The sequence below is a fragment of the Belonocnema kinseyi genome, chromosome 2 (assembly GCF_010883055.1).
Source record: "Belonocnema kinseyi isolate 2016_QV_RU_SX_M_011 chromosome 2, B_treatae_v1, whole genome shotgun sequence".
In the NCBI taxonomy this organism is placed as follows: Eukaryota; Metazoa; Arthropoda; class Insecta; order Hymenoptera; family Cynipidae; genus Belonocnema; species Belonocnema kinseyi.
Window position 1 is genome coordinate 150,513,459 of NC_046658.1, and position 26,564 is coordinate 150,540,022.

At 25.0% G+C, this 26,564-nt stretch overlaps 1 long non-coding RNA gene across 1 annotated transcript in view; it reads right to left on the reverse strand.

Moving 5' to 3' along the window:
• Positions 1 to 26,564, reverse strand: part of LOC117168503 — a 134,747-nt gene that overhangs the window by 36,041 nt on the left and 72,142 nt on the right. The window contains exon 2 of the long non-coding RNA XR_004466496.1: positions 15,762 to 15,804. This is a non-coding gene — a long non-coding RNA (uncharacterized LOC117168503). The remainder of the gene's footprint in view (positions 1 to 15,761; positions 15,805 to 26,564) is intronic.

Consider the following 26,564-nt stretch of genomic DNA (forward strand, 5'->3'; position numbering starts at 1 on the left):
GTTAGTTTATTTTGTAATGAAAAAAACTATTTTCGAAAAATACGGTTCTTAGTGATGTTTCTATTATCGTTTAAGGTTTTTTTTTCCAATTAAATATAGCTATTAGAAATACAATTATTTCAGTATTTCACTGTTTATTGAAAGAAAATATGTTGACGAAAATGGACAATTATTTTTAAAACAGTTATCTCGTTTCTAATGAACACAAATCAATGCTGTTTTATTATTATGATTTGACAATCACAAAAATAAAATGGAGGAAAGAAATTGAAAAAAGGTAGAGGATTTGGTTGGCTGTCTTCTCATTTATCTTTCCACTATTTGTTTTTTAAATTTTTTTCTTTTTTACAATTTTCTTTTTAGAATTAAAAAAAAGTCAGAATAAAAACATTTTATAGTGGTTGTTCAATTTTTTTCATTAGATTCTTATTTTCTGGAATTCTATACATCAATTTGATTATTTGACTTTAAAAAGGGTTTTAAATTTTATTCTAATTATAATTTAAATTACTTTGACCAGTTTTTCGCTTTTTACCCAATGAAATATGTTTCTAAGTACAAGCGATTATTTTAATGACAAACTTCTTATTAATAACTAAAAAGAACAATGTTAAAGTTTTATTTTTATAATAATTAATAGTGTCTAAACCATCAAACCATAAATTTTACAGGTAGTTTGCTTCTTATTAAAAGAAAGGATGTTTTTTAAAACATGTGATTTTTCTAATAACAGCCATGTTATTTCTAATCAATAAAAAACAATGTCAAAGTTTTATTTTCAGAATAAAGCTTTTCATTGAAAGAAAATACGTTTCTATGAACACACGATGCTTTTTAATAGAAGTAATAGTTCTTATTTTTGTAATTTTATCCCTTATCAGGAAGTTAAAGTTTCATTGATACAATAAAGCATGATTATTAAAATTCAACTAAATAAATTTTACCTATATTTAGCTTTTTATCAAAATAAAATATGTTTTCAAGAACATACGGTTTTTCAAATGCCAGAGATGTCTGTTATCTCTGTAATAATACTCTTAATCAGAAACATTTAGGTCTTATTTTTACAATAAGCTATTATTTAATCTATCGAAAAATCAATATTTTCTGTTGGATTTTCATTGAAAGAAAAAATGATTTTCCAAACATACGATTCTCTTAATAAAAGTAATGTCATTCTTAAAAAAAGGATATTAAAGTTTGATTATTACGATAAAGTATATTTTTGAACTACTACTAAACATTGCAATTTAAATCCAAATCATGAATATAATAATTCTTTTTTGATACTGAAGTATAGTGCTTAAACTGTCAGAAAATAAATTTTACTTTTATTTCACTTTTTATTTAGCGAAACTATGTTTTTCAGAGCATACAACTTCTATAACAACAGTGAACTTTTTTATCTTTTCCTTCATATTTTTGATCAAAAATGTTAAAGTTTTATTTTTAGAATAAACTATGGCGTGAAAAATATCAGGAAGTAAATTCCACCTCTTTTTACTTTTTATTAAAGGAAAAATACAGATTATAAAGTTTACTGGTGATTTCCTTTTTATTGAAGGAAAATATGTGTTTCAGAACATACAATTCTTTTAATAGCATCAATTTTTTTATCTGTGTAATATTATTCTTAATCAATAACATTTCAATTTTATTTGTACAAGAAACTAAAACTATCAGTAAATAGCCTTGACTTTTTTATCTTTGAGATCTTATTCTTCGCCATGAAAAAAAAGTGTTGGAGTTTTATTTTTATAATAAAGTACTAGAGTACAATGTGCGCGCGCTAGCGCAAGTTTACTTTTGTATTGATTTTCATCATTAAACTAATTTTCGAATAGCTATTTATTCGTTAAAATCTTCCACTACTCAAAATTTCACTGAATTATAATCGAAAATTATGTATTCAATGAGTCCACGTGACGTATAATTTAATATTAGTATGAGTAATATTAAAGAGCGAGATATCATTCGAATTTAAATTTTTTATAGAACTTTAGATTTTAGTGAACTTTGATATTGTAAAAACTTAATTGATTAGTAATTAATTAATCAGTTTACAACATAAAAATCAACAATTATTTTCATTAATACATTAAAATAATTTCTGCTTTATATTTTTATGAAAATTAGAATTATGAATAACATTTTCAACGAATTTCAGAACATTTAAATTCCATTTTGAAATATGAACTCAGATACTCATTCCACGAACTCACACAAAATTACAAGAACTACATAATTGAAATAAAGGTATTTCTGAAATAAATAAACATTTATTTATGTTACCCAATTAAACAAAATTAAAGTTAAATCTGTATGTAATTTAATATTGTGATCACAATTATTAAGCTCACAGTTAATTTATTACTTAGTAACAATAAAAGTATGAAACAATTATTATATCAATTTAAAGAAATTATGTATGTGGAATAGAGGTATTTTAAATATAAAAAAACTTTCGTCATACAAATCATTCTTCATGTTATTTAATATTGTAAAAAAAATCAGGTAATAATTAATGAATATATTCGTAACTTTTATTATGCTCATTATATCCGATATTTAATTATGCAAGCTTCGAATGAATAATTAATTTATATCATCTCAATTTTATAAACTAAATTTACGTCTTTATTTAATTTTATATTTAAAAAAAACGATATAACTATTACTTAATTAATTATTTCACAATGAGAGAAGCATTTAACTATAACTTTCAATCAAACATTCAAATAATTTTTACTGAATACCTTTTTTCAAATTTAAGCTTATATTTCTTCAAATTTAATTAGTTAATAATATTTTAAACGACTTCGAGAAATCAAAAGTTATAATAGAATCAATTAATAGTTCATCGGTGCAAAATATAATAAGCATTAAACAATAATTTTAATTTAATCATTCTAATAATTTGTACATTATGTTATTTTAAAATTCGAAACTGCATTTCTATATGATTGACTTATTAATAACTATTGTAACTAATTTCGAAAGAATTAAACTTATTCACTTATAATTTTGAAAATTGAATTCAGATACTCATTTCACTTCACAAGCATAAAAAAATCGTATTCATGTTACTTAATTTAAAACATCTTAAATGGAATCTTTCTGTAATAAATATTCAATCATTTCAAAACAAAAACGTATTAAACCATTATTTTAATTGAAATTTGAAATAATTTACAGTTTGAAACATTATTTTTCTAGAAAAATTTAAATAATTTTGACTTTCAATATTATTTAAATTCAAGCACGTCTTTGTTTACCTTTAATTAATTATAAGCTTTGAACTAATTCTATAAAGTACAAATTTTAGCAGAATCTATTAATAATTAATTAATGTGTGAAGAACATAAAGACAATTTAATAACTATTTTTATTCAAATGTGAATATACATAGATTTTTTAAATTGAATTCAGATACTTATTTTTCAACATCGCAAACATGAGAAAAAAAGCATTTTAATGGAGATATTTTAAATAAAAAACAAATTTTATTATAGAAATATTAGCCAATATTTAATTACATAACCTTAATGCAAATAATGAATTTATGTGACATAATTGATAACAATGTATATTCAGGAAAATTTTAAATACAGATAAAATTTTATGATACAAATCATGTTGCATATTAAATAACATAACCTCAAAGTAAATAACAAATTAATCTTCTTATCCAAGAAATATTAAACTTTAATTCTTATGTAATTTAATTTTGTGAACAAAATTAATCAGCTAATAATAATTAACCACTGAATATAGTAAAAACCATTCAATGAATTATCTTTAATGAATCATTCAAAAAAATTTATTTTACATATATATATATATTTAAATTAATTATTTTACAAGATAAAAAAGTCCAAAAATATAAAAAATATAATACAATATAAAATGAAAAAAATATTAATGATTCTTATTACATAATGCGTGTTACAGGTTCATTTAAGAAATGGAAACAATCCATAGTTAGCAGTCACAAGAGGCTCTGATTACCTATAATAAAAATGTATAAATTCTAGTTTATAATATAACAATGAGGTGGCGGCACGAACTTGAAGAATACCACAGTGATAGATGTAGAAACAATATGGTCGACAGTGACGCCAATGTTGACATCCTGTGCTACTCCGCTTGCGTCAGGGCTGAGGGCTGGTTGGACTCACTTGGCGCGTGATTCAAAATTACATTAAAAAACAATTCTTGTAATTTGAATAAATAATTGTTGGAATATTCACAATAATATATAAAAATTGTGTGACTTTGGATTTCAGGCAGGAAAAAAATTTATATCAAACATATTTTATAAATAACAGTTTATTTTCAAAGACTAACTTATATTTCACAAAACATTTTTTCAACTATACATTTTTTGAAACACGATATAATATTTCAGCAGCTTAATATATAGAAGTTAATTGCAAAATATAATAATGATAAGATTTGAATTTTTCTTTAAAAAAATTTCAGCTTAGAATATTGTTTTTTTCTTCAATTGAGACGTGGCAAAACGACACTTAAAGTGAAAAAAAAAAGAAAAGAAACATAACTACAATGCAGTCTTGACAATTTATGTATTTTTATGTTATATAATTATATAAATTCCCAGAAAATACATACACAAAATTAAAAATGTATACATAATTATTTTCAGTCACTTTTCTAAGCAATTTCTCGTTAAATTAAATGCTTTGTAAAATATAACTTCTTCTTTGGAATTCAGTGAAGATAAATTGTTATTCATATAATATATGTGTTATAATTTTTTTTTCCAATCAGCGCGTAGCCCTAACGCAAGCGCAGTAGCACAGGGTGCCAATATTGGCATCATTAATGGCCGGTTCCTACTATATTAAATTACTACAACCATATAGTGGATTCCTACTATACAACATTACTACCAAGATGGAGGTTACCACTTTTCATATCTAGTATGGAGTTTCCATTATCGGAAACGTATTATGCCGGTAGTTTGCTTTTTATCGAAAGAAAATATGTTTTTCAGAACATGCAATTCTTTTAATAACGGTTATAAAAATCTGAAAGGCAACGATCAACGATTCGTTTCAGTGAAGCAGGAAGCCACCAGCGGGGGTTAATCCATAGTGGGTGTTGTAAAATATTGGTATTAACGATTGGATAAAAGATTAAAAACTGGTTCTGTCGCGCTCACAGTTAACGAACACCAGCCAAAAATTCATACTCTAGTTAACACGTTATAAAATGAATTTCTGCACTCAAAGAAATGAAGTTAAAAATTCCTAATTGGTTTGTATGAAGATGAAAGATCGGGGCAAAAAATTTAGAATAACAGATATTTTCTGTGCATGATGTACATTTTTTTAAAATTTATTTCAAGAATCAATTCATTTGTGAAACGATGTAAAAACTAATCTTTAAAGGAGTTTTGTGTAAGATTTTAGGAAGCAAGTAAGAATGTAGAATAAAAAATGATGTACCGATTTTCCGTTAAATTAAGACATTTTTTTCTGAAGAAAAAAATACTTTTATGATTCAACTAGGCGTAAGTTTCTTTCAAAAGGTTGAAAAATATTTCATCTGCAGCTCATTTATTTTACATTAGAGATCTTTCATGATTTACCTAAAGTTCTTTCTAACATTTGCAACCCCCTCCTACACCACAAATTATAATAAAGAAAATTTGTTCAGCGCAAGTAATAGGTATTACAAACCTAGAATTAAAAAATTTTTTGTTAAATGCAAAATTTAGTTGATTTTCTAAGAAAAATGTTCAGCCTGCTAAGAAAATGTCTTAAAAGTTTCAAAAATTATCTTTAATGCTCATGTCAACTATTGTATTTATAATAGGAAAATCATCAAAATTCCTGTGTATTTATTGCTACCTAATCTTTTATCTATTCCCATACTTTTCTCGTTTTTCCATTTGAATGCAGTCTGACTTTTATTGCGATTGAAAACTTAACAAATTTGTTCAAAAGTATTTTTTTTCTAGATTCTAAATGAACTCTTTTTGTGAAAATTCTTCTTCTTTTTAAATTTATTTATTTTAATACAATCGTAGCTATTTTTTAAAAAGCTCGCCTTTTTCAGTAAAGAATTAAATTTCGTTTAGCATTAGCCTTTCTTTGTTGCAAATTCACCTATTTGTTTAGAAATACATTTTTTTTAAATTAAAGATTCATCATTTGACTTTAAAGCTTGTCCATGTTTTTGGAAATTAATTTGCTTGGTAGAAGATGCTTCCGCTCGGTTAAATTTGTGAATTTTTTTGTAGACTCACATTTTTCTTGGTTGAAAATTAACAATGGTTTAGAATTAGCCTTTTAAAATTCAACTATTTGGTCACAAGTACATTTTTGAAATTGAAAATACATCGTGCTAATTTAAAATTAATTTTAATTGTTGACAACTTGCTGTTTTGTTGTAAAAACGTTTGTTTTTTTTACAAATTAATTTTTAATTTTAAATTTTCCGGTTTTTATTGTCCAAAATGCAACTATTTGGTCACAAAATAAATTGTTTTTAAATTACATATTCATCATTTGAGAACGAAATTTAATGTCTTTTTCCTTTTTTTGTCGTTTCCTGTTTCGTTGAAATAAAAGTTGTTCTTTTTCTTTCAGTTAGACATTTTTTTCTTTTGATACACATTAAATATTCATCACTAGAGTTTAAAAGTAATTCCCTTTATTAAAAACAGTTTGCTATTTCGTTGAAAACAGTTTAAAAAAATTTTATTTCTTTAACTGCGAATGTTACTATTCTATTTTTGTACAAAATTCACTTTTTTGGTTGAGAACTTATCTATTTGTTTACAAAGTCTTTTTTAATTAAAAATTTGTCATTTGAGCTTCAAATTTATTACTTTAATTTTAAAAAAAGCTGTTTCATTCAAAATTTCTTTTTTTTATATTTGAAAATGTACTTCCTCGAAAGCGAAGGCGGCTTGCTTAATACAAAATTATGAATCTTCCTTGTTAATATAAAGCATTCAACCATTAAACTAATTTAACTATTTGGTTACAAATTTATTTTTTGCTTTGGATTTATCACTTCATTTGAAAATATATTGGTCTTATTGAAAATTCGTTTTTCTATCGTTAAAAATTAATTTTTTAAATTGAAAAGTCCACTTTTGTTTGAAAGTTTATGTATTTTTTTCAAAATTTGTACTTTTCGTAAAAAATTAATATTCCTGGAGGGAAGTTCATCTTTTTGTATGAAAAATAAAATGTTTGGTTACAAAACCATTTTTTTGTTAAAGATTCATAATTTAAGTTGGAAATTCGTCTTGTGCAATAAAAAATCAATTTTTTAAATAAAATTCATCGTTTTAGTTGGAAGTTCAACAAATCGGTTCAAAATTAATTTTTTTTGGTTGGTACTTAAAGCGAATTTGTTTTACTTTTAGTGATTTTTAAACTACCGTTATCAAGCATAACATTATTGTTTAAAAATAACAAAATTTCATGTCTTTCATGTCTTTCATCAGGTCTTTCGATTCCCATTGAAGCTAATTAATATTGTTAATAAAATATTTGGATTTTTTAGAAGTTACTTGAAATGTAGCCAAATCCAGGAAAAATTCAAAATAAATATAATTATTTTATATTGAAAGGAATTTATTTCCCTATTTTTAATTTTTTATCCTTACTTACCACTCAAAAAATGTCGAAACATAATTTGTATACAAGTTTTTGCATCCCTATAATAAATTTCGGAAGTTTTGTAAACTTCCGAAAACTGCTCAAATGTTTTTTATTTGAAGAAACTTCAGTTCCTTTCTGCCCCTCTAAAATTGTTAGCGAAAAAGTATAATATAGAGTTAAAAACTTTTTGTTGCGCTATATATAAATAAATAGTTTAAAGACGATGATACAAACAATATTACGTAAAAAGTAGTTACTTGATTCAATATGTGAAGTTCTGTGTATTTGAACAATTTTGCCAAGAATATTTTAGTGCTTAAATATATCATGTCATTTTCCAGCAAACGTGCATTTGAATTTCCAGAAAGCTTACAACTTTCTGTTATTTAGTTGACGCAAATCCGCTCATGGAGAATGCTCTGAGCAAATTTACAAGCTTCTTCTATTAATGGAACACAAACTTGTGACAGAATTATACGATACCGCGGCAAAGTACTATGGTTGTATTTGCTATTGCTGTATGTACTTGTGTTAGTTTCATGAGCACTTTGCTCCTCATAAGTATAAAATTAATTCATAAAATCAAATTAAGAAAATATTTACTTATAGAGGGTGATTTTTTTCTGTGGAAAAATTAAGTCATAAAAGATATCAGATGATCCTTAAATTTATTTTACTATTCGAGATATGGGAATTATACTCATCGAATCAATAATTAGCCAATTTCTACTTATATGTATTCATTTATTGATTTATTCCTGTGAAGAATTTTGAGAAAAAGAAAAACCGATGATGAGCTTTTTAAAAACCAATCTTTAAAATAATTTATAAAATCGACACAAATAGATCAATTATTGATTTTTGCAAATCTTGATGGACATTTCTAAGCACGCTTCAGAAAAAAATTATTCGATTAAAAATTGTTTATTTTAGAATAATTATTTAGAGTTTTATTCGTTGCTTTGTCTTAAGAAAAAATTGCAATTCTAATACAATCCTAATTATAAATGCTTCATTTTAGTCGTTGAAGCATTCACTAAGATTTTATTTGGGCGGTGTGTTTTAAAACTTAAACCACCATTGTTTATCACAATCATAACTGTATGACATGTCAAAAAAATATAAATTAATAAAGGTCTTTTCAAAAAGTAGATATAGCGAGTACACATTTTAAGTGGTAACGGCAATAATAGCCAGCCTATCAATGACGGTAAAAGACACTTTCCTCAGGCATGTCAGTAATCGTGAAAATTGTGAAATTTGTAGAAAATTATAATTCAATACCAATTTAATTTTCAAATGAATATGCGAATCAGGTGAAAAAGTACATATAGTGGTGTAATTAAAAAATGTATGTGAGTTTTTTTTTTTTTAAACCAACACCGAATACAATTTCTAAGCATTGTTCATTGATTTTTATTCTGATTTAAAAGTTTACTACGCATAGAGAACAGTTTTGATCAAATTCTTCCTAGAATTCTACTACTTCTGTTAACAATTCTTTAATTTATACTAATTAATTTGGTAATTAATAATAAAATCCTAATAATTCATGGTGAATTACAAGTAAAGATGCCATTTGATTGAAAAAGTTTAAATTAGGTTACCAAATAAATAAGAAGAATATGACAAAAAGAATTATAGAAAATTAATAATTACAAGCAACAGCACTTTTTTTGTAATGTGAACAAATGGCTACACATAATCAGTAGTTTTTCATAAATTTATTCAAATCATAATAATACAATTAATAGTTACAGAATTACTGCTGATTAATTAATTTATTCGTTCTTCTATTCATTCGCGAAGAAGAGAAACTAATAATGATCTTTACAAAAAGTAGATACTGGAATGATACAGTTTAAGTAGTAAGGACAATTATAGTCAGACTCGAAACTTCGACAAAGTACACCTCGTTATTAGTATTATGGAAGTGTAATAAATTGTAGAATTAGTAAAAAATTAAAATTGAAGACATATTTATCGAAACTCGCTGCCAAAATTATTGTGAAATTTTTTTTGTTATAAAAATTGACTTATTAAATTTTCAGTATCTGAATTCCATCAAAAAAATAGACGTGTAATTGACAAATTTGTGTTATTAGCAGTTTTTAACTAACCTATAACAAAATACATTAATAAAATTAGAAGTTTTTCACTTTCTACTCATTCGTGCCAATATAATTGTATTTTGTGTTACTTGCTGGAAGTTAAAAAAAATATTTTTTTCTTCCTTTATCCATTCGGTTCAAAAAATAAGCGAAAAATTTTTTTTTGTGATTATCGAGTTTTTGGTTTTTCAATACCTAAATTAGGTTAAAAATATAGAGGTTGAATTTTTTTTCTTTTAAAACGACAACTGGCATTTTCACTCATTATTAGTTTATGCTTGTTTAAAATTATAAGTTAACCACACATAACCAGCATCTTAAAACTCGTTTTTAATAAAATTTTACTGATTCAAATAGTAATAGTTTAATTTATATAAATAGCTTTATTAAACAAATCATAACGTTTCTGACTGAATGAAATTTCTGTTCGTAATTAGTTTGGTAAATTTCCAAACAATTAACATTTTTACTCATAAGTACTAGTTTTCTACTAACTTGTGCTAAAATTCTACTAATTCATATAATAGTCAAATCGTAACTTTAAAAATTTATAATTTGGCTATGATTTCGTGGAAAGATATAAATAATTGTACTAAATTTGTAAGCTAATTCAACGATAATTTTTGTAATGAAATGATACTTCCTAATAATAATTAGTAGTTTACGAGAGATAATTAGCAGCTTATAACTAATTTACATTCAAGTTCTATCAATTCAATCAGATAGTATCTCAAATTCTACAGTTTATATTGTAATAAAGTGGTAAGATTTTAAGCCAGAAAAAATGTCGACCAGTAATTAGTGGCTATCTGCTAATTGGTGATTAAATTCTATAAACTCGGTTTGTAGCAAAGTGATAAATAAATAAGAAATCAGAATTGAACTACAAATTATAAGAAAGAGATTAATTATAAGTCGTTAGGCTATTCGGTAGAAAACATTACAATTAGGTTCCCAAAAAAGTTAATAGATAGCTCAACAACTAATAACGAATTTTTGTATTATCTGTAGAAACATTTTCTTAATATTAAATTATTTTCTTTCCTCTTTTAAGTTACCAGCGTTTAAATTTACTAATTATTAATTATGCATGCTGTCAATTAAAATTATTAAAAAATTGTTTAATTACTATCGAAGATTCGCTCACAGGTTGGCGGTTTTAATCCAAGACAGAAATTCCTAGTCATTTCCCGGTTTCCAAATTGTCCCACGCAATAATACTCAAAAATTCGAACTCTGAAGCTAAAAATTTTTCCATTAGAAGTACTGGAAAGAAAACTACAAATTAAAACACTCAAAGTAGTAGTTTAACTCAAAATACTTTAGATATCATTCAAAAGTATAACAATTTTATATCCAAATCTTGAGAAATCTAGAGATTATTTTACATTTGTTTCAAATCTAAAATCATTTTAGAAATTTTTTTAGAACTTTTATATATGTTTTACAAGTAATCAAATTTCTTTCCACGATTTTTAAGAAATCCTGAAAATTTTTAAAATATTCTTAAAATCTTCCAGATTTTTTTGACAATTTTGCAAATCTTTATTAATCTTCTCCTAAAATAGTTTTTCAAAAGACAAATTCATTTGTAATTTTCTTAGCAATTTTGAGATAATGTTTTATTCTTTTCAAGCCTCGCATAATTTTCAATTTTCCTAGGAATCTTAAAATAATGTTTTATTTTTTTTAAGCCTTGAATAATTTTCAATTTTTTTTAAGTTTACAAAAATGTAAATTGTGTTTTAAATTAGACTGTGGCTATTTGCGTCAAAATTTCGGTACGATTAGCGGAATTTTGTCAATAGCCAAACTTCGTTGAATTATTTAAAATCATTTCAAGTTTTAAATTGATTTTGAATATTTTCAAAACCTCTTAATATCTTTTTCAATTATTTAAAAAATTGTCTACAAATTATAAGTATTTAATTGTTAATTATACATGGAAATTCAAAAATTTGACTTACAATTAAACATTTTTGCAAAAGAACAATTAAAATTATCACGTTCAAAGTTTAAAAAGGTCTTTAAAATTGTAATGAATTAAGGCTTTTTCTATGTCAAACAATTCAGTTTCAAATTGCTTCCTTTAAAAATTTTTGGTTTCAATTTATTCTTTTTTAGCGAACAGTCAAATATATTGCTAAATATTAAATGAATATTCTTCTTAATGAAAATGATATTATTAAATGAGTGAAAAGTTAAATATTTTCGACTGCAAAAATATTTAAAATGTGAAATATTCCAATTTTATTTATGATTATTTTCAATATTTTAAAACCATTTCCTGTTTCAAAAAACAGGATGTGAAAGTTGACAATCTAAAGTGACAGGTACCTCAAACTTATAGTGTGTAGTTTTCTAATAATAAATATTAACATTCCACTGAAAGGCTTCATACAAAAATGTCAAAAATGTAAAAAAGTATACTTTAACCATGAATTTGTAAAAGATCATTAATAACGAGTAGTCATATTTAATTTAAAAAGTTACTATTTGGTTTCTAAATTAATTAGTAGGTAATTGAACTACGACGAATAGAATTAGCAGAAATTTCTGATTCCCTATTTAAATAATTATGGTGATGACTATGTTTTTATTTTCTAACAAAATTTTTTCATTTAGTTGCGAAATGAATAATTAAAAACTGAACTACCACTAATTCTGATTACAGGAGTTGTACTATGCATTAGCCGAAGATAACTAATTGTGAGTAAAAATGTCATATAGTTGACATTTTACCTCTTTCTGAAAAAATCAATTAGCATAAAAGTAAACCATTGCTACTCGTAACGCAAAGCAAACGATTTAATTAATCAAAGGTCAATTTCATTTGGTAATCATTTTAAAAAATAATTCAGTTTGATTTAATTAGTTTTCAAATAAGATTATTAATATTTTATATTCGAGGCAAATTTCGAGTTTTCTGACCTTATATTATAAAAATATTGAGAACGAACCCCAATATCTATACTTAAAATATTATTCTTCAGGGCATCAACACTAGAAATACTTTCCTTTCACTTTTTATATTTTTTTACTGTCATTTAAATTGAAATAATAAAAATCAACAGGAAAATCTAACTTCTGTTAGTCGAACTTTTATTTATTTGGTTGAAAAGTTTTCTCTTGTATTTTTTTTTCATAAGTGATGTTTTAAAACATTTTATTTGTTTTAAAATTGCATTATTTAGTGGAAAATTAAGTGATTTTGTTGAAAATTTGACAATTTTTTAAAAATTCATGTATTTTATTCGAGAATTTAACTATTCCTTTAAAAATTAAATTTTTTATTCAAAAATTCATTAAGAAAAAAATTAAAACTGTAATTTTAGATCGTTAAAGCGCGAAGGTTTGGTTGAAAATCCAACTCTTCTGTTTGAAAAGTCAAATTTGTTGTTAAAATTTTTGAAAAATCACATTTTAGGGTTGAAACTTAAACTGGTTTATATTAAAATTGAGTTTTTTTAAAGTTTTTTTTTTAATTTTAAGATTTATCTCTTTTGGTAGAAATTTAGTCTTTTTTAGTTAGAAGTGCCACTGATTTGTTCAAAATTATTCCGTTTTGGTTAAGGATTCAATTAATTTGTAGATAATTCGTTGATTTTGAATAACAATTTCACTAGTTGGTTAAAAGGAGAACTTTTTGCCTGGAAAAGACTAAAATTCTAGTTATAGATTAATCATTGTATTTTATTTATATATGTCATATTTTATTTATGTAACCATGTGGACGAGATCTTTATGAATAATTACAACTGAAATTAATTGTTTTCGTGCACATAGTCTTATTTAAATATATAAAAATATTTTTTTTTTTCAAGTTGAATATTAGTTTCTGTAGTTTAAAATTAATGTTTTCATTTGAAAAATTCATTATGCCACGTAAATATTTTACTTTTTAGTTAACATATACCTTTTCGATAAACATTCTTTTTTTCTTGAATATCAGATTTTTCAAGTAAAAATTGTACTATTACAGTTAAATATTTATAATTTTAGAGTTAGAGTATATCTGTTTGTTGAAAATTTAATTTCTTTATTGAAAATTAATTTTTGATTCACTTAAATATTATCTTTCTATCTCAAATTTAACCACACCAGATAAATATTCATTATTTTTTGGTTGCAAATCAATTTATTAACAGAAAATTTCAATATTTCAATCGAATATCCATAATTTTAGTAAAAAAATCTCCTGTTGCTTGAGAAATTCAGTTGAATATTTATCATTTTTGTTGTAAATGACTGTCTTTGATTGAAAAATTATGGTGTGTTTTTTCATTAGTTTTTTCAACTGAAAATTGAACAATATAACTCTTCTTGTTTAAGATTAATTAAATTAAATGAAACTTGATCTCTTTGTTGTTGTGGTTAAAAATTAATTTAATGTCTCAAATCCAACTATTTTATTTAAAAATTCATTTTTTAAGTTGAAAATTCTTTTGTTTCGTAAGAAAATAAACTCATTTCTTCAAAATTAATTTTACTTTTATTTAATTCAACTATTTTCTTCAAAATTGTTTTTTTTTCTGAAAATTAATTATTAAGGTGAAAATCCAACTATCATAGATGAATGGACAATTTAAAAAAAATTAATTTTCTTGTTTCTTAAAAATTAATTTATGAACTAAATAATGACTATTTCAGTTAATTATTCAGGAGATTAATTAATGAGTCATTTGTTTAGAAGAGAATTAATCTTCTTGGTAGAAATTTCGTCTTGTTTCTTGAAAATTAAGATGATTTTGATTCAACAGAGACACATTTTTTAGTTAAAATATTAGGCATTACATTTTTTGTTTAAAATTCATCTTTTTATGTGCAAAGTTTGTTTTAATTTTCATTAAAAATTCATATTATCGAATTGAAAATTCAATTTTTTTAGAGAATCTCGCCTTGTTGACTGAAAAACTCAATCATTTAGTAGAAAATTACTTTTTTAAATTAATTTTTTGCAACAAAAATGTGACTATTGTATTTCTGGTTTAAAATTGATTTTTAGGTTTAAAAATGTAACCACTAAGTTGAAATCGTATCTTTTTCGGTAGAAAAATAATTTTTTGGTAGAACATCTAACTATTCGGTTAAAAATTTATTAAATTTTTGTCTAGGCTGAAAGTTCAACTTATTAATTAAAGCTACAATTGTTTGGTTAAAAATGGATCTTTTCTGTTAATATTTGAAGCATTTTATTAAAAATTTGTCCTTGGTCGTCCTGGGTTAAAATATAAACTATTATATTGTTAGTTTAACGTTGTAAGTTTAACTACTTTGTTAATTCATACGAAACCTTAAGATCTTACCCAATTATTTTTTATTTTTTTATTTTTACTGGGTAAATACTTTTCTGGAGAAACGGGGAAAAATCTGCTTTGACCCAGATTTGAACCAGGAACGCTCCACTTGTGAATAGTAGCGTTTCTAATTCAAATCCGGGCCAGCGAATATTTTTTTTCATCCCTGCAGAAATCTATTGAATCAATAAGTAGCAATATCTTACAATAAAAATTAATTTAGTAATAAAATATGTGATCCAAATTAATGTTGCCGAAAAAAATTTATTTCCTCCTTTTCTCTGAAAAAACTGATTTTTTTCTTAGTTTAATTGAAGCTGATGTGGCCGGATATGCACTTGCGGCTTCCATCAAAGTTTACAGTTTTGTTCAGTTTACTGGAGATAGGAATTCTGATACCGGAAGATTCCTCCAGCTGTCGAAAATACTTTGCACTTTGGCATATTGCAACTTTGATCCTGAATGTCTGAAAAGTTAAACTTGTATTTCTCGAAAATTAATTTCCAAACTTCAGTATAATAATTTTTAGATTGATGTAACTACTCTATTTGTTTAATTTGAAAATTACTTTGAGATCATCTTGCTTAAACTTTCAAAATTTTCTTCATCGCCAATTTTTGATAATCATAAAGAAATATTCATTTCCTGTCCCGTAGATTAAATGCAATAAGGTATAGCCTTAAATTAAATATTGAAAACACCTTTCTTACCTTAAGAGATTACTATTCCACCGAAATATCTGCTATCTCGAATCTGTAACAAAAAAATTTAATTCATTATAAATTATTATTATATCTAAATTATTAATGATTTCTTCATCAGATGAGAAAACATATTTGCATATAAATCGAATTTCCATGTGCTCTATATTAAAGGCCAAAACTAATATTTTAGTTTAGCATGTGTGTACGCGCGTTTCAGATTAATTCAATTTCAAAGCAGATTCTAGATAGAGTTAGTTTAATTAATTTTAATTACATGTCAAGAAATACGAGAAATAAGAGTCATCACAAAAGTTTAAACAAATTATTGCATTTTCAATCCCAAAATATGATTTTTTAACAAAAAATTTAATTTGGAAAAAAATATTTTAATTTTTAACTAAAATTAACCATACTCTTTAACAAAAAATAGTTCTTAACAAAATTGTTTCATTTTTAATTCTAGCAAAAACTGTCATTTTTTACATTTTCATCCAAAGTCATGAAATCCCAACTACAGCGATGAACATCAAATCCAAAAATTTCTTTATCATTAACACGGCAGTTTAAATTCTAAATAAGTACTTCAATAACCACACAAAAATATTTTTATTTTTAGTCAAAATAGCTCAATTAGTCCAAAGAAGGCAATTTTTCACATAAAGTAGTTTACAGGCGACAAATGAAAAAAATGAAAAAAATAAAAAATAAATCGTTGAATTATTAAGCCAAATAGATGATTTTGAATAAAATAAAATAAATTAAAATTAAAAAAAAATTCAAGTCAAAATTTAAAATCAAAATTTAAAATTAAAATCCCTTACGGAATCAGATGCATTTTAACCGAACAGAAAAAATTTTTAGCTGAGCAGACATTTCTACTTAATAAGAAGTATATTCTACAAAAACAGTTCAATTTTTAAAAACAAAATAAACTTTCAACAAAATATTTAGAATTAAAACTAAAAACAATATATAATACCAAAAATAAAAATTTACAATCAAATACACCAATTTACAACCGAATTCTCAAATTTACATCTAAAATTTTCATTGCTTAACCAATAATAAACAAAAAAATTTATTCTTGAAAAAACAGAATATTCAATCGGAAAGATTATCGCTGGTCTGGCCCTGATCGGGAAAAATATGGCCCCGATAGGGAAATCTGCCTTGCGCCTTGAAATGAAACGCCCTACCCGACAGGGCCCAGATCTGGACATCCAAAATAGGGTCCCGACGTGACTAGATATGGCCCCTTCAATTTTGTATTTTTTTAATTATTAAGGTAAAAAATTTGTGTTTAATAATATTTTTTCAGGCTTTGAATTTTACAAAAACTTCAATTTTCCAATATTGTACATTATCGAACTATTTGTATTCCTTGAATTTATCGTTAAGAGTTTGCATTTAGGAGAAAAATATTATTGTGTTAAAAAAACAATATTCAAATTTAGAACTATTACACACACATTCATAAATGAAGTTTAGTTATAAATATTTTTGAATCTCTTTAATATTCTTTTGGAATGACTTTTTTTTGCTAACGCACATGGCGTACATGGAATGAAATTTTAAATGTGAGGTTATGTTCAAGAAAATATTTAAAACATTTAATCTATAATGTTACTAATCAGAAAATTCACATATTTTATATAAAGTAATGTTTTCAAGAAATTTAAATCAATTGAAATTTGACGTACAACTTGCGGAATAGAAATGATTTTCGTGGAGTTTGAGAGGAAGAAATAAAGTCTTGCGTCCTGAATCTCAAAAGTCACTAATTTCGCAATGTATTACATTCGAACTTGACAATATAAATATCTGAAGATTATTTTTAAAATATTCCAAAAACAGGTGAACATTATTAGATTTTTTAAAAATTAATATTGCTGTTATAATTTTATAATTTTAATAATTTTTCATGCTACTTAATTTGAACTGCTAAACATTTTGCAGTATTTCTGTAATTTTTCATATTTATCGTATATTTTTTCGAAAACTATCAGTCGTAGAGTATAAACACATTCAACATAAAATATGTATTATTGAAAGATCTGCAACATTTGTCTGAAACTTGTTGTTAAATTTTTATTATTCAATGAAATAAATGGAAAAACACTAAATGCTTATTGTTGTTTTGGGGTTTTGACCTTGAAAATGAAATTTGCGGATTTTTGGAGTATCATTATTGGGATAAGCGCGTCAAAATACGTAAGTATGCAAAGTTTCAAATTAATCCAAAGTATGCGCTTTCCGGAAGTTTATTCTCGTCTTCATTCCGCATATAAGAAATCTCACTAAAAATTATGTGATTCCCAAGTCGAAATTTAGTTTTTGCTTTTGGCATTTTAAGTTCCATTTTAACAAAACAATATCAGGAGGATAACAGAAAACTTGATACAATCTTTTATAACTTAACCCGACCCGACGTGGTCTCGACGCGAGCCACACCATTTGCCCCCTTGCGGCCACAAGTGGAAAATCCGATCAGGCCCTGATCGGAACTTGGGAATAAGTCAGGCAATTTCTGTCTACAAAGTCATGAATCTTAAACCAAAATTTAGAATATTTAAACAAAAGAGGTTGATTCAGAACTAATATTATACTAGTTTCACAATAGTAGTCATGAAATCATTTAAAAATATTATTTGTAAAAGAAAATAACTAATTTGAATTTTCTCTACCATTTCGAAAAATTCATAGTCAACGAAATATTATTTACGAAATTAATTTTGTTTTTGTTTCAACCAAATCTTTTAGTATTCAAGTATTTGGTTGATTTAACAAAAAATATGGTTGCGTCAATCAAAGATTTAATTGAATAAATCCAAACTTTTTTATGATCACACTTATAAAGAAATACGAAAATTGTTGTGATTATTGATCAACATATGCTTTGAACATCTATATTTCGCTCACGAAAAACCTGCAAACTGAATGGAATGAAAGCGGTAACGACATCTGCAGAAGAGTCGTTTGAAAGTGACAAAAAGTGGCGGAAGTTGGTCTAAAGCGATGGTTTCGGTCGAACCACAGAGTTGTGGCGCCACATATGTTCCAGAACTTTGCACTCGCCTTGAGACCGCACTTTTTTTTCTTAACCTTTTAGTGTTCCGTACATTTTCCCGTCTCGTCACGTACGGAATCCCGTTCTGGACATTTTTCAAATCATATAAATGATCAACTAACGTATAGATTCACACATCTAAACTCTGCGAGTATCCCCCTTGCATACAAAGTATGTTATATGTTACATCTTTTTGACTGATTATGATTGGTTGCCGGAGCTTTACGCCAGGTAGACACTGAAATAGAAAAAATTTAATTAAAAATTTGTTTATTTATGAAAAAAATTATAAGTTTTTCTAAAATTTAAAAATTTAATTTCATCTGTTATGAAACAGCTCTTCCCTTGTCTGCAGATCTTTTGTGCAAATATTTCCAGAAACTTAGTGAGTAAAGCAGTTGAGCAGCAATCGAAAGATCTGGGTTCGATTCCCCGCGGATCGAAGGAAAGGGATTTTTTTCACAGATAAAATTTAATTTTCGAATTTTTGAAAAAACACAAAATGCTAAATTTAAGAAGTATTATAGATCGATAATCTAGAAATATATTTTCACAAAATTTTATAACAATCCTATCTAAGCGGTCATTAACCATCCCGATGATAAAACAGCTTTCCTATAGAAAAAAAAAATTGACAATTTTTCTGAATCTACCTTTCAAAGAAGAAAATCAATAAATTCAATTTAAGAAACATTCTAAACATAACTTTCTAATTTATTAACAATTTCTGATAAAATTATTAATTAATGCAAATACTAAGGTGCCTTTAAATTATTATAATCATATCGAGAGGTTCGCCACTGGATTGATCTCAACATTTCAGAGATTTCAAAAGATTTTATAAATGTTTGACACATTTCACCAAGATTTCACACAGAGTTTACAAATATTTTAAAAAGAATTGAAAGTATTTTATAGATTTCAAAAGATTTTAAATAGTTTAAGAGAATTCCGAAAATGTCAACAAATTTAACCTCGGTATAAGAGATTAAGAATATTTCAAAGATTTACAGAGTTTTATAAGATTTCAAAATATTTCACGAAGAATTAAAAAATTATAAAAGACTTGGGAGCTTTCAAATGGCTCAAAAGACTTAAAAGATTTTCAGATGTTTCCGAAATTTCGAAAGATTTGATTAGATTTTACAAAGGCCATAGAGATTTTAAAAGATTTTAAGTGATCTCAAAATATTTCACAATGATTTTAAAGATTTTTAAAAGATTTAAATGATTTCACAACGATTTTAAATATTCAAAAATACTTCAAAGTTTCAAAAGATTTCAAGTGATTCTAAAAGATTTCACACATATTATCAGGGGTTTTTAAATATTTCGAAAATTTTATGAGATTTCAAAAGATTTCACGAAGATTTAAAAAAAATATAAAAGACTTGCAAGCTTTCAAATGGCTCAAAAAATTTGCAAGATTTTCAAATATTTTCATGATTTCAAAAAGGCTACAGAGATTTCAAAAGATTTTGAGAGATCTCAAAAGATTTCACAATAATTTTAAAGATTTATCAAAGTTTTAAAATACTCCACAGCGATTTTAAATATTCCAAAATACTTCAATGTTTCAAAAGATTTCAAGTAATCTCAAAAGATTTCATAAATATTTTCAAGGGTTCTCAAAGATTTTTATAATTTCTCAAAGATTTAAATACACTAAAACTTGTAATTAATAACGTATACGGGCATAGCTTGCAGTCACTTTGATCGTGAATGCAGAAAGCCTGAACGTAAACAGGCAAGGTCGAAGGAATAATTTCTAATGGATTTGAGTGCGTGACTTCAATGTTTCAAAATATTTAAGAGATTTAAAAAGCTATCAAATATTCGAAAAGACATGAAAGATTTTTAAACGTTTTAGAAATATCGAAAGATTATAATATATTGACAAATAAAATACAGATTTTGAAACACCTTTAAGATTTCAAGAGATCTTAATAGATGTCACAAATTTTTTCAAGATTCCTTAAAAATTTAAATGATTTCACAATTAATTCGAATATTTCGAAAGGCTTCAAAATATTTTAGAGATTTCAAAACCTTTCAAAGATTTTAAAAATTTCAGAAATTTCGAAACATTTCAAAGAGTTAGCAAGATTTTATAGATTCCAAATATCTTCAAAGTTTGAATATATCTCAGACATTTTAAAAGCTTTTAAATATTCTAAGATATTTTAAAGATTTAAAGTTCTCTCATTAGATTTTACAACATTATAAAAGATTTTAAAATATTTAAATAGATTGCACAGGGATCAAAGGAAATAGCCAAGATGATAGTGACTTGAAAAGATCTCAAGAGATTTCCATCATTCATAAGTCTTAAATTATTTAAAAATATTTCCGAGATTTTTAAAGACAGACACATTCATGAAAACCTATTTTTCGGATTCAGGGGGTCTCGAAACTATTAAAAAACAAATCTAATACCTTCTCCGATAAGAATCTAAAAAACCATTACTAAAACTTGTTATTCTCTATTTTTTGTTAAAAAAAGTGTTATCTATTTAATTTTTCTTAGCTCTTTCGTGTGTCAAAAAGATCTAGTTTTCTATTTTCACTGTTTTTTTTTATAAATAAAACAAAAACTAAGTGTCCTATCAAAAAGGAATTAAAAACAAATTTGTAGATACTGTTTGGGTTTACAATATTTGTCTTGCCATTTTTTTCCTATCATGCATAGTTTTACAAGAATATAATTTTTGATTATTTTTTGTTCGATCAAAATTTTAGTTTGCAATTTTTCGAAAAAAAATAAAAATAAAAAAAGTTAGAATAAATAACAAATACACAAATTAATTTAAATAATGACAAAAATATATATTATTATCAAATTATAAAATTTTACAAATTTAAAATAACGACAAGATCTTTAATTGACAAAAAATAAAATACCGAATTTAAAAATATCCGAAACTAAAATTCACTGACTTCAAAACCGACTTGTAAAATAAAAGAAGTATTAGATTCCCAAAAATATTTTAATTCTTGAAATTTAGAACTGCTGAAAATAGTTAATTGGTTGTTTATTTATGAGCTATTAATATAAGCATAAATGAGGCAAACAATTTAATTATACTTTAACTAATGATTTATGAATTATTTTCTGCAAATTTTAAATTTCGTCAAACTTAAATATTAGGAATAAAAATATTTATGGAAATTTAATAATTAATTTATTTTATAATTCGGCAATTTTTTTCTTGCTAATTTATGATTTTGTTTTTAATTTTTTCCTGATTTTGTTTTAGGTGCGGATATTCAAAAACTTTTAAATATAGTGATGAAGAACTAATTTTTTTTTATTTTGACGTTTTAAAATTTAATGCTACTATATAATAAATATAATTATTATATCTATAAAAGATAAACAAGAAATATGATAAATCCTAAAATATTGTTTTCTGTTACAATAAAATAACGAACTCTTAAATGTGATATTTTTTTATTTAATTAGACTTTGTAACGAAGCTAAAATATTTTTAAATATGCATGTCACTCTTCAAAAAGGACCATTAACGAATATTTTTTTATATTTGATAACACTCAAATTAATCGAAAATTATTTTTCGAATTGCTATAATAGATCCATGTTGAAATTAAATTCTGAGAATTGAGAACAAGAAAATAAGTATCATCACCTAGTTTTTAAATTTATTTAAATATAATTTTCATAAGATTCTTGCGAACATTTAAAAGATTTAAAAATATTTCATACATGTCAAAAAATAATCCAGAATACATTAAAGAATTTCTTTCATAATATATGATTTTACGAAATATTATGAAAAATTCGAGTCCTTTTAAAATATGTTCAGAATTTTAAGAAGTTGGGAAGAAATCAAGAAATATTGTATACATTTTTGAAAATGTTTCCGAGTTTCTAAATATTTGTGATCTTTTTAAATGTCTTGAGTTCCTGACAATATTTTTAACTGACACACATTCTTCTCAAAATTTTAAAATATCGTTCCAAATTTAAAGAAACTACCCTACAATCTTTTAAATTATTCTCAGAAATTTTAAGAAAATTTGTTTATTTTTTTGAAATTTCGAAATTCTTCTAAATTCTACTAAATATTTTTTAAATTTACACACGAATTTGAGAAATTTTTTTTTTAAATCTTGTCAGACCTTCTAAATTTTCTAAAAATTATTTTTATTTTTCCTGGATTTTTATTTATTCAGAAAAATTTTAAAAATTGCCTTAAAATCTTTCCGATTCTTCTTTGACTCTGTTTAGAATCTTCTAAAATCTTGTTAAATATTCACTTTAAATTAATTTTACAAGATAAAAAATTATTTTAATTTTTCTTAGGATCCTGAAAAAAGTCTTTCATTTGCGTGAAACTTTACCAAATTCTTGAAAAATCTTTACAAGTTTTAATTATTTTCTAATCATTTCAAAACTTTTGAATATCTCTTAAACTTACTCAAGTTTTTTCTCAAATAATTCAAAATGTTTTGTTATATTTTTTCGATTTTTTCTTGAAATTCCTTACAAAACGATCAGTTAAAAATTTCCCATGAATTTTAAGAATTTTGATCACAGCCTGACAATATTTAGTTTACCTAAAAAATTTGTAAATATTGAAAACTTAAAAAAATGGTCTCAAAGTCTTTCAAATTCTTTTAAGCCACATTTTAAAATCTTGAAAACTTGAAATTATTATTTGAAAATAAAACCGAAACCATTTCTTATCAGATCTTTCATAATTATTAAAAAGCTTCTAACTCTTTTATTTGAAGTCTTCGAGTGTTCTCTGGGTTCACTTTTATAATCTGATTTTCATACTGGAGTGATAATTAATGAAAATGATTTGATAAAAAAACATAATCGCAGGATCAATTAATTTAGATTTTAGGTTAGTTACTCAGCAACTGCCGCCGGAAGCGCTTTAGCACACCTAGCGGCACTTTGTAGTACTGCTTTGTATTGTATTTCTTGTTTGAATCAAATAAATATGTTTATTAATTCGAATAAACAAGTTAAAAAGAAAATTAATTGTTTAGTAAATGTCAATTGTTGTTTAAATTAAACAAATTATGATAAACAAATTATTTGTTTAAATCAATCAGTAAATATTTTTTATTTCTTAAGATTAAATAAACCTTCTTTTAAGTAAAGTAAGCTATTGTTTGATTCAATCATATGAATTCAAACAAATTTTTTTGTTTTATTCAAATTGAGATTTTTCTGAGTGCAGTAATGGTGGGGTTACCTTACCCGCTTTCGACAATAGTAAAACTAGGAACAAAGTTAACGCACAACATCTGGTACTTTCTGGAAAGACCTCGCACATCAAACATTATAATTATACCTACTGCTTTTTATATTCAAATTTATTTAAAATTATTAATTGTCATTTGGAAAGTCACCATAGATTTAAATAAAAACACATTGCGCTTGTCTGTGTCTTTACAAATCTGCGACAGGCACACAGTGGCCTGGAATAGGAATTTACTGTTCATAATCGCTCACAGGTCGTATTTCTTAACCGATTTAATAGTTTTTTTTTAAATGCTCGGAAATTAATTTTTAGGAGAATCATGGTTTGCTTTTTTTAAATTTCTTTCAGAGAGCAACAATATATAAACAAATATAGTGACAAAATGGACCATTTTGGCTTTGTAATTTTTATCTCAAGAAAAAATGCAGATAGAAACTCACTATCAGCCGGAATTATTGTACATGCATTCATAGAACATAATTAATTTTAATAATATATAACCTAATTATTATAAATAATTTCTATAAACAAATTCTTTAAAAACGAGTGTTTCTAATAGCTGAATTGATTTTTCTGAATAAAAGTGATTCACAATTGTCTTTAAAGCCATCTATATACTGTAAGATTTATCAAACTTAAAGAATATAGATTGTTTATAACAATTTAGTTAAGCAAGTCTCCTAATCGGCCGTTTCCTCGTAGAAAAAAATATTTTTTTTTCTTCAATAATTATGAGAGTCACATTTATTGCGGTGACTAACCAACGAAATTAAATAAATAATAATTGATATGATTGTAAACAATTTTTTTAACAAAACTATGAATTATTGTTTTTACATGCAAAAAGGATGGTACTCCACTGAAATTATCTGACCATAAACTAACAGTGATTCCAAAATTGGATATGGGACATTAAATAATAATTTCCATAATTGTTAATAATAATTTCTGTAGCAAACTGTCCATGGTAACAACGCTGTACTTGCGTTTTTAGAAGTCACCTATCTTTTATTTGTTTTATGCAACTTCCTGAAAAATAAATGAGGAACAAGTGAATGGGAAAAAGTTGAAGTTGAACTTGATCAAGAAATCGATGAACTAATAGAACAGTTCGAATCTAAAAATGATTCGAGTTCTGAATCGTAATTGATTTATTTTAAGTTTTTGATAATAATCTCATTATTATTATAAGAATCAATTTTTTCATTGATTCAATAACACAAATAAGATTATCACAAAAAAGATTGAAGAAAAAATAACTTTTTTCTACGACCAACCACAGATTGTCACGCATTATTTTAAAATTGTTATTAACAATCACGCAAATTATTATTTAATGTCCCATATATAAATGTCACTCTAATAATTATTGAAGAAAAGGCGTTTTTTTCTACGAGGAAACGGCCGATTAGGAGCCTTGTTTAACTAAATTATTATAAACAATCTATATTGTTTATTTTTTATAAAGCTTAAAATATATAAATGGCTATGAATACAATTGTGAATCGCTTTTGTGCAAAAAATCAATTCAGCTATGAGAAAAACCCGTTTATAAAGAATTTCTTTATAGAAATGTTTATAAAAACAATAGTTGTTAAATCATGCTAATTTTTTTGTTACGAATTATGGCTCTTATTGAAAATATTAGCAACTAGCATCAACTAAACGATTCTTCCTAGGATAAAAAAACACTAATAATAATTTGTTTATAAAAATTGTTTATAATAATTCAGTTAAATATTATTAAAATTAATTGTGTTCTATAAATGCATGTGCAATAATTCCGACTGATAGTGAGATTCTTTCTGTATTTTTTCTTCAGATAAAAATTCACAAAGCACAGTAAATTCCTATTCCAGACCACTGTGAGGCGTGTCGCTCATTCCGAGTATAAAAATGGAGAAATGGAGGTGCATGATTGCAAGAAGCAACTCACTCCCAGGACGGAGATTCAAAATGTTACATCGTTTCCGGTGTCGGAAGCTGTCTCGCTTCATGCGCAAGTCTGACTCTAGTTGATACTGATTGGCAACTGCAACTTTACAGCACTATAAATATTTATCGCATAGATGTGTTCGTCTGGCTGCGCAACTGTACAACTCTACAATACAAGGTTTAATTATTTCTAATAAAATTAATCCCCTTTAAATTGTTCTTTTTGGTGTCACAATCACATACCTGAACTGTATTAATTTTATTAAAAAACATCATTCAGATTTGTGACAGGTTAAACAAAAATTCAAATGAGCCTGCAAGCCTTCTAAATATTTCGTTTAAATTATTTAAAAACATGTTGATGATTCGTTTTACTAGAATTAATATAGTAGAAGTATGTTTGAGTACAATAATACGTTCATAGCGTTAATTGAAATAAAATAAGCATTTTTTGAAAAATTGACTTTCTCGCAACCTAAACATTTTATTTAAACAGTGAAAAAAGTTGCAGATAATTTCAACATAAAAACGAGTATTTTTAGGTGACCCACTTAAAAATAACCTTTATCT